This window comes from Nylanderia fulva, unplaced genomic scaffold, assembly GCF_048542155.1.
Source record: "Nylanderia fulva isolate GAGA-0341 unplaced genomic scaffold, ASM4854215v1 Scaffold2, whole genome shotgun sequence".
NCBI lineage: Eukaryota > Metazoa > Arthropoda > Insecta > Hymenoptera > Formicidae > Nylanderia > Nylanderia fulva.
The window spans coordinates 4,961,726-4,979,700 of record NW_028190263.1 but is presented as its reverse complement, the minus strand read 5'-3'; the positions used below and the strand labels follow the sequence as shown (position 1 = coordinate 4,979,700).

At 43.3% G+C, this 17,975-nt stretch overlaps 1 protein-coding gene across 2 annotated transcripts in view; it reads right to left on the bottom strand.

Moving 5' to 3' along the window:
- The window catches only part of LOC114942915 (uncharacterized), a 76,338-nt gene that overhangs the window by 27,459 nt on the left and 30,904 nt on the right, over positions 1-17,975 (bottom strand). For both annotated transcript variants that reach the window (XM_085482006.1, XM_085482007.1), the window contains exon 3: positions 14,287-14,324. The gene's annotated coding sequence lies outside the window, so the exon portion shown is untranslated. The remainder of the gene's footprint in view (positions 1-14,286; positions 14,325-17,975) is intronic.

The window sequence follows — 17,975 nt, the reverse complement described above, 5'->3', positions numbered from 1 at the left end:
TTCTTTTCTCTTTCTCCCTCGCGTCCTCTCTCTCTCTCTCTCTCATTCTCTCTTTCGTCATCCTTCTGTCCATTCTCTCTCTCCCTCTCTTTCTCTTTTTCTTCCTCTTTCTCGCTCTCCCTGCCTTTTTTTCCCTCTTCGCCTGCTCGCTCTCGCTGATTCCGGTATCACGGAAACACGGTTCCTCTTTCTCTTTCTCGTTTGAAACCTGCCAGAGGCCGCCTGGCCACGCCCTCCACCCCCGACGGCCCCCAGCCTCCTCCTGCTGCCCTCGTCCGTCACGAACCATCCTCGCCCATCCACCCCTTTTTCACCTCCCGCCTTCTGCCACGCAACATCCGTACGAGCCTGGACCGGCCAGCGCGCTTTTTTGCATTATCTCGTTTTTGCAAAAATATGCGGACGCTAATCCACAGGGCTAATTCGTTCTCCTGCGTCGACCAGCGCACCAGCCTACCCTTCCTACCCTTTCTACCGGTGGCGTTGCTTGTCCGCCACTCGTTGGACGCGTTGCGACTCTCGTTAGGATGTCTGCTCAGGATAATTCATGGCGAATTATGGAACTCTGAGCACGATTCGGCGCGGAGCCGCGATGTTTCTCGTCATTTTCAATTTTCTACCTTACGCTATGGTCTTCCTCGAATTTTTGGAACATTTGCTTATCGCCATAAATTAGACGAAGCAAGACACGTCGTATTTTTTCAGATCACAAGAGAGAAAATTAATCGCTTATAATTGGGGAGTTTAGAACTTTCGATCGTCGGATTGTATACTAATATGCTTTTATATAATAGATTTCTTTTCAATTTGCGAGCATCAAAAATATTAGGTACATATCGAGCGAAACACCAGGGACGATATAACGATAATATAATATTCCACGTGTCGAAATAAAGTGTGCAAAATTCGTTAAGGATCAACTGCATATATTTATACGCGCGCAGCTTTAAATGCCCTACACATCATCAGGGTTCGAATGAAAAAGTAATAGTTGCGGAAATACTTGGGGGAGAGAGAGGGTAAAGCGGTATTAAACACATCAGAGTCTATTATCTCTTTTCGAATCGTCATACATATCAAGCATCGCGCATATTCGGCTAATTACGCGCATTAGTCGGCAGGCTATAAAGGATGGCGGGCGGTACGTTAAATCCTCCTTGAATCCGTTAATATCGCCATTCTGCGCCCGATGCTGTTAAACACGAGCTGACGAGGCTTACGGCGGGAAGTTGCTTCTACCGGATAATAATAATAAGTGCCGTCCGGCAGAGAGTTCCGCTCTCTCTCTCTCTCTCTCTCTCTCTCTCTGCGCACTCTGGAAATGATTTTTCAGAGCGCTACTCTCGAATTCTCTCTTTATTCTCTGGTAATCCGAGAGTCTCGCGTACGTCACACACACGTCTACGTCTACTGACGGGCTCTCCTCTTCGTTCCACCGCGCGCCCTTTTTCCGTCTCTCCCCCTATATCTACTATCTTCCCTGTGCTCCTCCCTTCCCCCTTTTTCCTCTTTTTCTACGAGAAAGGAGGAAACGGCGAGAGGAGTGCGGAGAGAAGCGGAGGATATATGGTAGACGAGGAAGCGGAGGCTAAAAAAAATAAGCGGTAACATGACATCTGTTCTTTCGCTCGTTCGGCGAATCGCGATCGCGAAAAGCGATTATTTCATATAACACAGCCAGCCAGACGGATTGCGCATTATGCAGAAACGCGACGCGCTAGATTCATCGAGAGGGTGAAAGAGGTAAAATTCCGTGACCAGCGCGTGCACGCGTCTGTTTCGCGCTCGCAAAACTACCCGGACACGCATCGTCGCATGCGAAGTACGATGAGAGGAAACGGGAATGTCTGGCGTGGAAAATGTCGGGTATTCTCGCGCGAAGTACGACGACTGTGACATACATAGCGCGACTATCGGTCTTAGTTAGCTTATAGCTTCTCGGAGAGTGTATGTTTTTCACCTGGTCTCGGATATACAAAAAAGCTATAAACGTCTTCGCGAGGGAATAAACTGGCTTTCCTCGACGAGGTGAGGTTTCTCAAACGTCGATAATTGAAAGAATCAATTTCTTGTGAAATAAAAATTGAGAATATATAAATACTATATTCTCTTCCTTCACAATATTATTTCTCAAAACTATGTCCATCATTATATACAAAGCGATAGAGATTAATGAAACAGTGGAAATAAATTGGATTTGTCGACGTGACGAAAACTCATCGCGATTGTGAAGAGACCAATTTCTCGCGGGCATCCCTTGGCATGTAAAATTCACGATGGAATTCCGGATTTGTCTGCGAGGACGCAGGCTAGTGTGAGTAATCGACGTTCGATCGAAACGAATGGAAAGAGTCTGGCCGGTTAGTAGTCTGCAGCGCAACTGCGGCGGCTGGAACGAATCCGGAAAAAATTAGGCTGTAACGAGAGGGAGAATGCATTACCAGCGTTTTGAATCATTTAGAATCGTACGGGGATCTCACGTAGGAATGCGAGCATATTAAGCAACGCGAATCTACCGCGAGATACCGATATCATGTTGTGTATGAACGCTCCGGTATATATATATATATATAGAAGGTTTCAGATTCTTAAATAACTGAAATTGTACAATCTCTTTTATAATGTAAAACAGACGTACTCTTTCGCGAGAACAATGCAATTACAAAATCATTCTCACGTGTTGATCGTATATAAAACGCATTTAAAATATTAATTACATAAAATGTTAATTATCTGTATGAATAATTATGCAGGGAAAAAGAAATGAGTAGAGAGAGTGACACGCCAGAAATATTTGTTTAATGTGAAAATGCTGGAAATATATCTCTCTTTTCTGTTTAACTATTCTCTTATACGCACGTTTGAACGACTAATGGCGAAAAGATTGCATTGCTCGTGATTAAAAATCACGTTTCTGCTGCACATTCATAGATTATTCACGACAATCATATATATAGATGATACACACAAACGGAAACATTATTATAATTATTTTACGCGCTACCTGTCATTGTACGGTTCCAAGAGGAGAGAGTAGGCTAAAACCCTAACGGTACTTTCCTGTAGGGTGTGTTCCGGGGTGTTTGACGGAAGCCTCGCGTGGCAGCCACGTGTCGAATGGTCCAATTTGCCGGGCGGCAATTATGTTACCCAATTAAAAAGCTAACTGTTTTTGTTTCATCTTTTCCTCGATACAATTAGAACGGTGGTTTTTGGCTCTACCAGAAGAGGCGGATTAGCTCTCATATTACGTTCTCGCGTTTTGATTTCGACAGTCGAGACAATCCGGGTTTCTATCTTCTGGGGAAAAATAGGTTTTTTTTTTTTTTTTAACATCCGCTTTTTATACACAACAGGCGGTAGGCCTGTTCTTAGCGGGAGCTGTCAGTTGAAAATTAATTAATTTTTCCACGGAGTGGCACGCGGTAGTCGAATGTTAATCGCCAACGATTCGGCTAGGCTTAATAACAGGATCGTGTGCGTTGACGTATGTAAGCGAGGTTCACTCCTTCGAAATAATTCTGTAAAATTATTAATTCGATTTACGTATTCTTCTTCGTAATAATGTTACATCACGTTACGCGTAACGGAAAAGAGATTTCTTTTCTCATAAATCCATATATATATATATTCCGGACGCTCTTAAAGATTATTTTGTAAGCGAACAGTTTAATAGGATTTCGCGTATTTTCCGTTCGCTCTTTCGTTCGGTTGTTGCTTTCTACCGCTGCAATTACTGAAAATTGCATTCGCGTTGAATTATATCGAAAAAGAGAGAGAATTCAGGGCTAATCGAGTTATATGATGAAAACCACTGGCGGTCAGTTAGCTTATCGTCGGGGTTTGCATTCTACATCCCGAAGCCAGAGCAGTCCGCGGAAGGGTTGAAATAAATCGCGATGGTATGTTCGCGCTAACTTTCCGCGACCGTTCCGTATTTTATATCCTCGCGTTGCGCGCTGTTGAAAATTCGACTAAATAAAAATACACAGCCGTATTCGAACCAATATGTTTCGCTCTTCGATCCGCGAGTCGTACAACGTGTTGCGCATTAATTGAATTATAGTAAGTATTTTTTGGCATCGCAATGGAAAACATTTGCAAAATGATAGTTTACCTCGTTGCAGTAAATATGTCATACGAAATTGCGTCCCGAAATATAATAAATCAGAAAACATTGTTCCCTTTCTTTCATTATTCACAATTTAGCTTCCTTGCTTACGTACGTACCTTCGTCGAACGTATTTCAATTCTCGCATCATCATACTCGATCCTTGCAACCGCGTCGAGCAAACTTCCGTTCCGAATGGCTATAACGGGAGGACACTTTTTCACTGACGAACATGGCGAATAATTAGAGAGAGAGACGAATTTACGATGACGATACCTAGTGAACGTTGTCTTTCTCGTTCGACGAATTTTTGACGCGCCGACTATTCGATCGATATCGATTGTGCTCGATACGGAAACAAACGCGTGTCGCGAGACCGGAAGTTAGCTTGCAGCTACTAAAGCTCCGTACAAAAGTTTATGAGTTGTATACAGGATGGGGTTGAGTGGGTGGCGGTCGGTAGGGTGGTAAAAGGGGGTAGTTGGGCAATGTGGTGGTTCACGGTGGGGGGATTGAAATGGTGGACTCTGAGGAGGGTGAGACAGAGGGCAGCGGCAGCAGCATTCGAGGAGGAAGATAGGCGCGGGCGAGCTTTGATGTACGAGCTTACGCCGCGGAAAGAGAAAAAGAGGGCGAGAGAAAGAGGACGAGTGCGCGAGAGAGGAAGGGACAACATTTTCGCCGGCAAAGGGATGAAATACGATTTTATTTGCCGCTAGGGCGCGCAGCCATCCTCGATGGGGTTGGCAGTTCAACTGTTCGGTCCGGCACTGTCCGGCACCGCTGGTCTGGTATAATGAATAAACTTGCGACTTCCCGCCAAGAGAGAGAGAGAGAGAAATATCGACCGTGCACTTTTCTAAAAGGAGCCTGCAATTTTTTCCGCACGTAGTATGTTCGTTTCAGTCGGCCAGGGACGATACACCGAGAGGAAAGACAAACAAATTTGTTTTGCCAATTAATATTTCAGAACAAAATATTTTCTTGATTTATTCTCAAAATATTTCGACATTTTTATTTCTTATAGAGATTGTATTTTTCGACGTTTACATATACAAAACAACAGTTGCATTTTAATATTAAGTAGAAATAGTATATATTTGATATTATCGAATTGTGTGATACGAATAATTTCCGAAATGAACATGGCATGTTCGATCTTATTGATTTATTCAATCTCGCGTAAAAAATGTGTTACTTAGACTCTGACGAATGAGCAATTTATGTCGAAATGGTAATAAAAGTATTGAATATGCGTGACCAAATCCATCTCCGACAAATTTTCACGATGAAACAACGACATTAAAAATGCAATCGGCAGGCGAGCCGCGTCCATTTCCGGGCGGTACATCCCCGTCATCGCACGTCCTCCGCCGTTGCGAGCTAGCGACGCCGATGCATCGCCTCGCGATGTAATTCGGCGGCTCGGCCGTCACTTTACGAGGAAATTTGCATTAGCCCAGGGCCCTTTTGAAATAAAAGGCCAACGAAAAAGGTGGAAAGGGTGAAACGGCGGGAGGGATGGAAGTGTGTGTGTGTGTGTGTGTGTGTGTGCGCGCGAGAGAGAAATGGAACGAGAGTGCCGGATGCGAGCGGAAAGAAGATAGAAACGCGCGTATGTGCAACGAAAGGTGCTCGTCTAACTCGAGCGCATGCGCTTCAACTATGCACCCATCCCACCCCTTGCTTCGACACCCCCCTCTCACGCTCCTCTCTCTCTCTCTCTCTCTCTCTCTATCCACCATACGTAAGCGCCAGCGAGATTTATCTGCCGATGCGAGAACGCGGAATCTGCATGCGTGCAGGTGCATGTGAGATGCATATACGCGGTCGCGTGTGCGTGCACGAGAACCCCGTGGAAAGCCGGAGAGGCTCGAATGTCCAGTCCGCGTTGGAGAGAGAGAGAGAGATGGAGAGAAGGAGAGGGCAATAGCAGGGTCAGATAGGCCGAAGGCAGGGAGACGGAGAAACACAGGGTGGAAAAGTGTGCGAGAAGGACTTCCAGTCCGTTTCTCCCGACCGTGGAATGGCGAGTTGGACGAGGAACGAAAAGGACGAAGGAGGTGGAGAAGGTAGGTAGGCGGAGAAGGACGATAACGGGTGAGGTGAAGGCGGAGGGAATGAGATATGCTGATAGAGAGAGGTCCGAGCGCGCGGAGAGAGAAGAGTGGAACGGACGCGAAAAACGGGCGAGAGACGCGAGAAGGGGAGAGGGAGAAAAAGTGCACGTATATGCAAGGGAGAGAGAGAGAGAGAGAGAACGCGAGAGAATACTCGTCTACTAGAGTGGGGATTGCGAGGGGCACGAGAGGTGGTGCAAAGGTGACGGCGAAGCAGGCGGCAGTGCGTCGAACGAAGAGAGCCAGAGGCTGACCAAAAAAAAAGGACGGACGCTTCAATTCATTGATCGCCCAGCGGTCCGAGCGGCGACGCGCGGGGTAAAAATGAAAAAAAAAAAAAAAGAGCGCCGGATACGAGAGACGGGGAAAGAGGGTGGTCGGACATCGGGTCGTCGGAGGTGGTGAACGGGGGCAGGGGGCGTTGCGAAAAATCTCCGCGCAAAAAGTGCGCACGAGATGAAGCGAAACAGCGATTGGGGGTGGCGAGGAATTTACGAACGACGGGAAATCGCCGGAGACGATCCAACCGGGGCTCTCTTTCTCTCTTTTTTCAAGACCGGCGGTGGTGCGTCTATCGCTTCTTTTTTTTTTTTTTTTTCTCTTCCGCGATACACCGACACGGGGGATGGAGCGACGCAAGAATTTCACGCGACGTCGACGAGCAGCGGCTCGGGAGCGAACAAATTCGCGCGTATACCTCCGAGCGGATCTCCTCGGGGTCGAAGAGACTGCGCGCGTACATTTTTCAGGATATTGGCAATATTTTACGCGACGTCGCACACCCCGTACACGGATTGTGCAAATAGACATAAATACGGCTTACGCGTGATTGAGTGAGTTCCCGGGGATCGGCGTGTTGAAGTAACTGACAATTAAAAATTACGTTTTTATCGCGCGAGAAGAATTCGAGCGCGACGAATCTTCGCGCTATCGCCATTAATGTACGACGCGCGCGTCTCTTTTATTCACAGTTGAGAGATATTTATTTTAGAGCGATAAATTTTAATACGCCGATCTTCGAGGGACGGAATTTGAATGATTTCTCTCGACGAGACTCGCGCAAAATTCCCACTGTCGGCACAAGAAACTCGACCGAAAGCAGATGATTTCAAGACGCACCTGGCAAAAGACTTGGATCCCTTTAGAATCGAAAATAATGTCTTGGAAGGGCTCGAAAACTCGCGATATAGCCTATTTTTCTTCCACTCGAGCAGCCGTTTCTTGCGATTTCCAGAAACATCTGTATTCCACCCCTTTTTGCATTTTAGAGACAGATGCAAATCAAAAAAGGGTTTCTCCTGGATGCGAGAAGACCTAAGGAGTAGCGCGTTACTATACCCTTTCTCGAATTCCTTTCATTCCACGACTCTCTTATATGACGCATCTGTCTCACCCACAATATCCTCCTACGATTTCGCTTTCATATTCAGTCGTAAATTCGATATACAGTCATTGTGCTTTTGCATTTGATGGAAATGCAGCTTGTGGAATCGAGCGCGAAGAGACATTTGCAAGGGCCACGAAAAGAACGTCGCGTAAAATCGAAATATCTACAGAGCTCGCGTGACGCAACAATAAATTACGTGCATTTGTGGTGCATCTTCTTCCTTTTATTCTCTCTCTCTCTCTCTCGCAATGAAAATTAAGACGAGATAAACGACGACGAAAGGTTCGGTCGAAGAGCGCTTTTAAACCAGCTCTTTCGTTACAATTAATTGCTTCCTTTCTCTATTCTTAGCTCATGAAATCAAGTAAGCGCTGCACCGCGATATAAGGTAACGTATGAATTAATGTCATGTTGGGAAAACGTTTGCTTCCCATGGAAATGGGTTTTTTTATGCATTTCCATTAATTACTTTTTCCGAAAGATCTTGCAATCTCGCCGGTCAAGACGTGCGCGCTCATTGACGCATGAGAAACAAAGAGATCCAGGTTTCATTAAAGAGCAAATAAAAACGTTATTCGCTATTGGGCATGTAATAAAAAAAAAAAAAACTGGGAAAAGACAGTGGTGGCGGGCAGGCTTTCAACGGAGCGTGTACTTGGGAGATTAGTGCGCTTTACTGCGCGCGCTACTTTTTTCTTCTCTTTTCCTCTTTCATTTTTCTCTTGAGAAGAAAAACGCGCGGTGGCCGGCGGATTGCTTTGAAGATGGACACCACCCGCATTTTACATCTCCTCTCTTGAACGAAAGAGCGAAGATATATATACGAGAAATATGGGAGAGCCTTCGCGGAAGAAACGACAGCGGAGATTTCTCACAATCTTGGCATTTTCGTGTGCATCGCATATTCGTCTTCCGTTTCTACGTGTCATTTATGTATGTGCGTCATATATTTCGATCATAATATTAATTCAAAATAATGATATTAATATAACAGAATTTTCCGCGCGTTGTTTCGAATAAATAAATTGATAATAAAATTCATTTCAGAGAGAGAGAAATAATTTTCGTTTACGAAAGAAAACTCAAATATGAATGGTACAAGAGCAGCCTGTAATTTGCACCACACAGTTGCGGTGCAATATGGACGGACGCGCACGCGATCACGAGCGATAAATCTTCGATTTTCGACGCGGGGTCTCACCTTGGGTGATCGTGATCGCCAAGTCCCGAGAAACATTGGGAGGAAGGCCCTACGTCACCGTGTACACGGCAGCTGCCGGTACGTCATACTTTTTCTTTGTCTCAAAGGACCCTCCTCTTCAGTCGGTGCTCTTTGGGGTACGAAAACCAAAGGCCACGCGCCCGTGGCAGATGTTCCCTGTGACGCATGCCCCTTTGCCTCTGCATATTACGTACTTACACTTGGAATTCGCACGTACAAGGCGCGTACAGCACGCGACCGATCGATTCCGAATGTATGTACACGCGCGTGATCTTCGACGATGGATCGGAAAGAAAGCGCGGGGTGACAAACGCGTTTCTGCGAAATGACCGATGCGCAATACGCACGAAGGGGTTGCGCATCTAAAATTCATGACAAACCTCTCGCAATCTCTCAACTTCTTCATAATCGAAGCTATAATTTGCAGACCAAGTGAGACAGAATCTTTTAAACAATTCATAGACGCTCTATTTTAAGAAGGATAGATTCTATATAAAGAAAGATATTAATCATTCTCTCGAGAAAGATGATTTAAATATTAATGAGCGCGTTTATCTATTTCAAGTTACAAATTATTAAACAGAATTTAAATAATTTTATTTAATTCCGATTAAAATATATAATTTATTTATATTTTTTGAAGCAAAAAAAAAGATAAGTGTTGCAAAAAAAAATGTGTTTTTCTTTAGCTTACATTCCATTTCTTCAAATTTATTCTCGATAGAAGAAGCATCCGTGTAATCTACATATGCATAATGTAATGCGTATATGTATATATATCTTTAGAAGCCGCCCCACGCGATAACAGCAAACCTCGTGATAAAGAACAATGTGACGGTCTTGTTAAAGATACGAAATACGCCTACTGCGATAAAAGTGAGTCGCAGCACGCAATGTGATGAAGTGAAACACTAGAAGATTCGAATATATCCCCATCAAATCAATCCCATTATTTCTCTCTTTTAACACGCGCGAATGAATAATTTTTTATGTACAGTTTTAAGGGTCTAGTGAAGAGAAATTTTCGCAAACACATCATCAAAAGCTTACAAAAATCCAGTTATAAAAATTACAAATGACACATTCTCTTTTATTTATTACAGAGAGATAAATTAAATATTTTCCTCTTTACTTTAGATAGAAAATTCCAGCATAATATTTGTGGACAATATTACACGTCTCATTCGAGTTTTATAAAATCACATATTATACAATCTCTCTCACTTTATAAATTATATTATAACAGATTGTTTTTGATCGCAATTAGAACATTTAGATGCACATTTGAGAAAAGGAGAAAAGAACACGATGCACATATATAAGAGACGGAAGCTTCTTGGCTCAGCACACGTCGTCACACCTGACGTCACACACTCGTTAGGGGGCAGATGGCCCCCCTCTCAAGCGTGACGTTGAACTTACGGGGTACCTGGCGGCGTCTATCTATGGGGCCCTCCCCTTACTCTTTTTGTCTCTTTCTCTCTCTTTGATATTCCATAAGGCGAGGCAAACTGCTAAAATAAAACTCCCGCGAAGGGAGTTCCCTTCTCCGCGCGCACACATGCCCAGCTGCTCAGGTAGCACGAGCTACTTCCACATTAGAGGACGGAACTGCTATGGGGTGCCCCATAGAAATTCCGTCTGGCCACAGACGCCCGTCAGCTCCCTCGGCGCGTATGCCATCGAGGGGGAGCGAGCAAGAAAAAAGAAAGAGGTTATCAAGGTGACGGAGCTACGATCGATTTGTAGGGGTATTAGTATACGGAAACGATTCGCGCGCATACACACGCACATACACGTACATATGGAGGCGCACACACGCAGGGAATGCGATTCTCGCACGGAAGGGAACGTACTTCCGAATACCACTATGTACGCGCATTTGTCACGCATCGAGAAGCATACACGCGCTCAATTATCTCTAAAATGAAAAAGAAAAAAGATGTATCTTTTCATTAGAAAATATATGCGTGTATTTGTACAAATTCAAATCTCATTATTTTTCGACTTAATTTATACATACAAGTTTATTAATATCATAATACGATAGATTTTCTTCAATATTTAAAGGCAAAATAAAACTCAATTTTTTTATATAAAATATTTAACTTTTTAAAACGTCTTTAATCGTTATATTTGATCTATTAAATATTTAAAATTTCTTCACAAAAAATATAATAACAATTTTTAATATAATATTGAACCGTTACTTCAATTTTTATGCGTTATAATAGAGTTGATTTCTTTTCTCCGCAAATAAAATCGAGATGTACGAATAACGAATAACTGGCGCAGACAGATCAAAGATCTCCGCGGACAATCGTATAGGCAGGCATTATTGTATATTCCGATTTTACCTAAAGCTGTCTTGTTAACGTGACAAAGTGACCGAAATAGTGATAGAAATAGCCAAAGAAATTTTTCTTTTTCCCCAACTGACCATCTCTACTGACTGTGAAGGGCCAACGGTAGCCTAATTACGGCAAGCAAAAGATTTACAAAGTGGTATACGAGCGCGGTACAGCGGTATTGTACGATATATCTCGGCAAAGTGGTCCCTCTCTTAAACGATTTCTAAGCGTTGCCAATATAACGAGCATCGATCCTTTTCATGCATTGGTTAAAAGAGAAGGCAGGCGATTTGTCGCCGCGCCGTAAATCTTGCTAATTCTCAGCACGAGACATCCGGTTTTGCGGCTAGGCGTTGCGGGGGCGTTTCGTGTGGTAAACATAATGTCGAGCCTGTAAAACCTGCCCCGTCCCTTTTTACACGCAGCATCCCTTCTTCTCGTCTCTCCGCAGCGCGTGCCAGCCGTGGCTCGCATCAGCGAATCGCAGCTTTTCCGACTGACAACACCTGGAGAGATATATATCTTTCCCTCTTTTCGTAGCTTCTGTCTCCTCTAGACATTTATCTTGCGCGTTTTCTTTTCATTATGCATTTCGCAATATTTTGTGTCGCCTTCTCTTTGCATGAGCCATTAAAATAAATTTTTACACACGCGTATTACATTTTCTTCTCGTCTTCATTTAACATTAAAATGATTTAAAATTGATTAATACATCTACAAATTTAATTTCCTATTTTTCATATGTAAGAAAAAATCTCGTTTTTAACGCAATTAATTAATAATATCTTAGTACTACATTTCGTTTATAATATTAACTAATAATATGTCTCTGGTAATTAAACTTTAGTAATATGCCTCTGGGGATAAAATCAATCTTCATGGAGAAATTTTTAATGGCAAAGGCGAAACCGTAGTAGTGATCGTGAGAAATAACTAATTCACCCGTTTTAGCGGTAAACATATTTCAGCGTCCGCGGTGCAATAGAGCTCTATGAAAAATTAATCCCCCAGAAATAAGCAAAATTTGTGTGCTCTCTCAGAGTATATATTGACGCCATAAATATGTTACTCCTTTATGTATCGTTATCCACCCACTCGAGCCACCGCTCGTGCGCGTTTAAATCGTTCTCGCATCTCGGCACGAGGCACGATAAAAAAAAGAGAGAGAGAGAGAGAAAAAAGATACCTAGACGAACGAATAAAGTATTAGGGAGTGATCAGAGGGAGAAAAAACGTAACTGTTGTGTCGATGCCTGCGCGTTTTCCCTGGCCGTAGTTAAGTGCGGAATTCTGTTCGCGGCAGATTGGTCGATCCTCTCAACAGTATCCGGCACCAATTTCGAGGCTCTCGTCTATAACGGGAGATTAAAAGTACTAATAACGAACGGGCGAGAGAACGGGGAGAGAATGAGAGAAACCGTTCACGGGGCCCTCAAACTACCGCTACACATCGTCTTTCGCCGCATGACGCACAATGACTTCCGAAACATATGTCGAACGATGGGTTCCTCTCGCCGGCCCGCATCGAGATGCGTTATTAACGTGCGTGAGAGGGCGGGAGCGAAAAAGTTTTGTCGGTCGAACGACTGCGCTCGAAGAACGAAAATCCATTTTCACGTAGGTGGAAGAACGGGGGCGGTTATAAGTAGGAGGGAGGAGAAATCGAACCATCTGGGTTCCAGGTTGTGGCAAGGTCCTACCGTTCCAAGGCATCCCTCCCCGTCGTGAGGGTCTTTTAAATCCACCAGAGACACGCACCTTGAGACCTGTCCCGGCCAAGGACCCTCGACCGCTTTTTGGCCCTTTAAATCGACACCGCTGCGAAGACACCGAGGCGCCCTTACGTCCTTCCCTCGTGCCTTCCGTCGACGACCTCGAGGGTCGAATCGCCGCCGAATGAATAGTACGGCTCTTTTCATTCCCAACTACGCTCGCGTGTATTCTTTCATTCGGTCGGCCTCAATTAAGCTTCGGGACTGGACGATCGCGTTTTCAATTTATATCCCGCTTAATAGACTTTAATGCTCCTTTATCGGCAAAGGCTTGCTCACCTGCGAGTAAGCCATTCAACCGAGCACAATATAAGGTTCCCAGCTATCTCTTGCGTAATATTATATTAAAATTGATATAAATATGTAATGAGAGAAAATTGTACGAGACTGGAGATACATCCGCATTCTCAAAAACAGTCAATGGCGTTGTTGTGACGAACCAATGCAAGGCACTCCTCCGAATGTCTGTCGTTGCATTACGTAAACGTGCGTCGTGCTTGTGCTGTTTGCGTGGAAGATCAATGCGCTGTTGACAGTCGACCGACAAAGCTAAATTAATTTGCAAATCGACCGAATCGGAGGATCGTTACGTTCGCTACGCGGAGAAGCACTATTGTATCGTTAGGCGAAGAAGATGGTGCGAGAAGAAAAGCGCGGAAACACGTGTCTTCGAGTGCTCATCGGGAGACCGAAAAAAAATTGCAGCTCCAGATGCTGCTACGGCAAGCGTTTCTAACCCGTATCCGGTTTCGTGACTCTACCTACCCTACTCTATCCCTCCCCCGCGTCCTTTTGTTTTCTTATACAACGACTCTTTTTCGATTCATCCCGGATCTCCGTTACGTATCCACGAAGGTTGATACCAGCGAAGAGTGCATCGTAGAACCTTCGCTATCAGTTTTGTGCTTTTGTCTATGTGATAGGTATATGTACTGTCATTGTGCAACGTAGTGAGGAGCAGAGAATCGATCCAGTAAGACTTTTATTAGGGAAGAAATCAGCAAGCATGATTATGTACCTTAGAGCGTCTCTCTTTCTCTTCGAATTCCCCGTCTTTTTCCCTCATTGACATCCTTCTTCCACCGAGTCGACACTCAGCGTCATCACTGACGTTGCGCGACGACGAAAGCAACCACGACTCAGAAATACATTGTCAACCCTCAACTCGACAGTCATACGTGCATGCATTGGCGTAGAACTTGGCGAGAAATTATCACGATTGTGGTTGTCTCGTTTCGTCTCGCGTGAATAAAAAGTAAATTTTCCGAGGAACGTCCTCTATCTTTGAAACTCTATAACGCGTCAATTTGATACTATACTTACGTTGTTCGTTGCCGTGGCGGTGCGAAAGGTGCCGTCCCCTGAAACGAAAAAAATTATTTTGTTAGTTATTTTTAAATAAATTATAAATTATAAAAATGATATATGTATATATTATATAACTTGCAATTTTTTATTACATTATTGTTTCATCCTATAATATTTTTAATGAACAATTAATTCGTGTATCTCAATAATTTTTAATTTTTGTAAAAATTGATAAAAATAAAATTATATTTTTGTCTTTTAATGAATTTTAATAATCTTTTGCTTCGGCCAATTCTCGCAACTAATAACAATTTTACGAAAAGAACTATTGTACGGTAAAGTTTGAAAAATCATGATCAAACATTAACGAATCTATAAAAGTGAAATTGCAGAGAACTAAGCCGTACTACTCCTCGAAATTTGCATATCTACGTCGCCAATGCCGCCCAAGGCGATATTGTCGTCACAATGAAACCCTCTCTCCAAAGCTCGCCACTATCCCCTAACACAGTCGCACGGACGATGCAACGGCCGCGTGTCGCCGACGAGCTTTTGCTTCGCGTCACACGTGCCAAAGTTCACGAATTTCGATCGCGCATAAATATCGAGGCGATATAAATATAGCGTCGCATTCTATCGAGATTCCTCGCAATATACTCTACGGTTAAAAATAAAAGCATTTTCCTGCGATGAGTCATTTTATTGGAAATGTACATAAAATAGAGAATTGTGTGAAGAAGTATCCCGTTTATTTACATTAATAATAAATTTTGTTTTTCCAAAACCATTTTTACTCGCGTGCAATCTAATGTATGTGTCTATTTATTTATTTTTATAGTGCACAATAGCTCGCTATGCGCATAAATATCCGCGCTAGATAAAGTTGGTTTGCACAGAACTCAGCGTATCTCAACATCGATAACTTGACTTTATTATTTGAGACTTTGGGATAGAACGATGTACTTTCGCATCCACTGCATTGTTTCGACTGGAATGCACAGGGAAGGATGAAGGAAGTACAAGTCACGGGAGGAGGACGAGAGTCAAGGAGGTTGTAGGTATGAGGTACTGTTCGATGCCAGTATCTGAGACAGTTTCGGCCGGCAAGACTTAACAAATAGGTAAAGTTTTGTCGCGAGGATGCCGGAGTTTGTGGATTCTCCGGTGTAGCCTCGACACATCCTCTCTTCTCTTTGTTCCTAAGTTTATGATGTATTAGCTGTTTTCCCAGCCGTATCCTCTCTCGCTCTCTTTCCCGTTCTTTCCCTATCCATCTTCCAACGTTCCTTTCCTCCTCCGTCACTAGACTCTCTAGAGTTAACCAATTTATGCAGCACCGAGATTTAAGTTGCAAAGTGAGTTTAGTCAACAGCGTTATACAAGGAGATATAGAATTGAAAAGTTTACGTAATTTAACAAAGATCGCAAATTTTTATCAACTAATCGATTTTGATGTTACAGGGAAGATGTGTAGAATTTTTCTAATTTTTCTCTAAAATAGCGATATCACAATTTCTGCAGCACGATGCTTTCGATATTTTACTCCAAGATAGTCTCGATTGTTTCGTCTTCGCGAATCGTCGTCGAATAATTCGCGTTTGAAAAAACGATCGAAATCGTGTGCGTCTTACCGTGGCACGCAGACGCGTTCGCTGGGATTAATAAATTTCGCTGCGTTTCGGCTTAGCCCGTGGCGCGTAACACTCCGCGCGGAGAAAATCAATACTCAATACACGTCCCAAAGGTCCGCTTATACTTGTCGCGCTATCTCGCTTTTATCTCGATCGTATCTCACATATTGGCATACATACACGGCTAGCGTTCACACAGAGACGTGTCCACGCAGACACGGAGAACACGGAGACACGCGTAACGCGCTAGCACACGTATCGACGCCGCCGCCCACACATCGTTTCCCACACCCTCACACGAGCACTTCGGGGTGACAGATGGCTTTGTAGACAAAGAACTTAGCCGACTGGTTTTCGTGGACGTTGCGTAACCCGATAAAAGCAAACCCAAGAGTCGATCGTTTTCTAACATGGCGGGATCGTCGCGCTTCACCCCTTTCCACCCGATTGGGGATGGAAAACGATGGGGTTGAAAATCAAATCCGAGAGTTTCTCGGATGAAAATCTTTGTCCGGCCCAAGATTACTCCCTAGCTATCTCGTGCCCGTTCTGTCCATCGCCCCTTAATCATCAATCAGATATTCCCCCTCGCGACGGGATGGCAAACCGTGTTGTGTGTGCGATCGCGATTGAAGCGCACTTCGGTGCCGTTCTACGGCGATTAGACGATTACGAGAGTCCTTTACTGGAAAGCGCGTTACGATCGCGGCCGTCGAGTGTAGAATTAACCGCGGCCATTGTGCGCGAATGCTCTCGACGCTCTTGCGTGCTCGCGTTAAACTCTTTCTCGTCGTGGCGCGCATTACGGCGTATACACGGCGTTTTATGCGTAATAGACTTAAAAATAGTTTCTAATGTGTCGGACACAAAAGAAGTACACGCGCGCCGATGTATCAACGCGCCGAGCGCGGTTATAACGCGTTGTTGCAAACAGATTTATAATTAGTTTCCTGTTACGCGCGCGCGTTACGATCGCGTAAAGCGTACGCTCTCGTTAGGTATAGAGCCAGCTTTGACAATTTAGCCTCGATACGCTTGTTCGAACATTGACATGATATTTCTGGATATGGATTATATATTATACGCATTATTCATTGTGCACATCGCATCATTTGTATTGTACGAAAAACTATCTGATACTCATTTATGAAATATAAAATAATATAATCATTGGTTATCAAGAGTTGTATTTGATATTTCGATTTCGAAAATAACTCATTAAGTTAATTTTTGCATATTTTTATAGTTTTATTTTATTATTATATTTTATGTAAATATATTTTAATAATTTTCAAGTTTTCAAAGCGTAATTTATGTAATATTGTGTTCTTTTCAATAAATAAATATATTTTTTTCTCTGAAAATAACAACGACTACTAAGTTCTTTTATCGATTTTACGCCGCAATAAAAGCTCATAAAGACTAGGTTTAGTCGAGCGAAGTATCCTCAATGAGATTAGTTTTTGGGTTCTCGTCTTACATCCTGTGCGTAAGCATATATGCGTGCTATGCGCGTGCATCCAAAAAAAGGGGCGTCGCATCGATAGATGGTACAATAGACACGTGGCAGAATCTAATCATCGCAAAAGACTCAGGGCGAGCTTATGTGTTTTTTTTAAGTTTCCTATTCAGCGTGTTAACTCACTGGAAATTTATTAATTCGCGCTAGTCGCCAAATCGATATAGATTATGTTGCAATTGGCTCTCCCTCCCGTCTGTGTTCAATAAAAAGCAAACAAATAGCAATCTCGATATATAAATAAACATATTTTTCGCGCAAAAAAATAGGAAAATGTTGTACAAAAAATCATTAGATTTTAATTTTTTTCTTAAACGATCGATAAACCGTAAAGTAAGATGCTAATTAGAACGATAAATCAATGTTACGTGTTTGTACAGACCAAAAATCTGAGATGTACGACTCGATAGAAATAAATCAATACGTCTATAAAATTCGTACCAATTTAACTCTTACAATTAAACATGTGTACCGGATGCCATACGTCAAACGTATCTCTGTCGCGCATTGTCGCCCGTTAAGAGCAAAGTCGTATTTCCATATCTAAAGTTAGC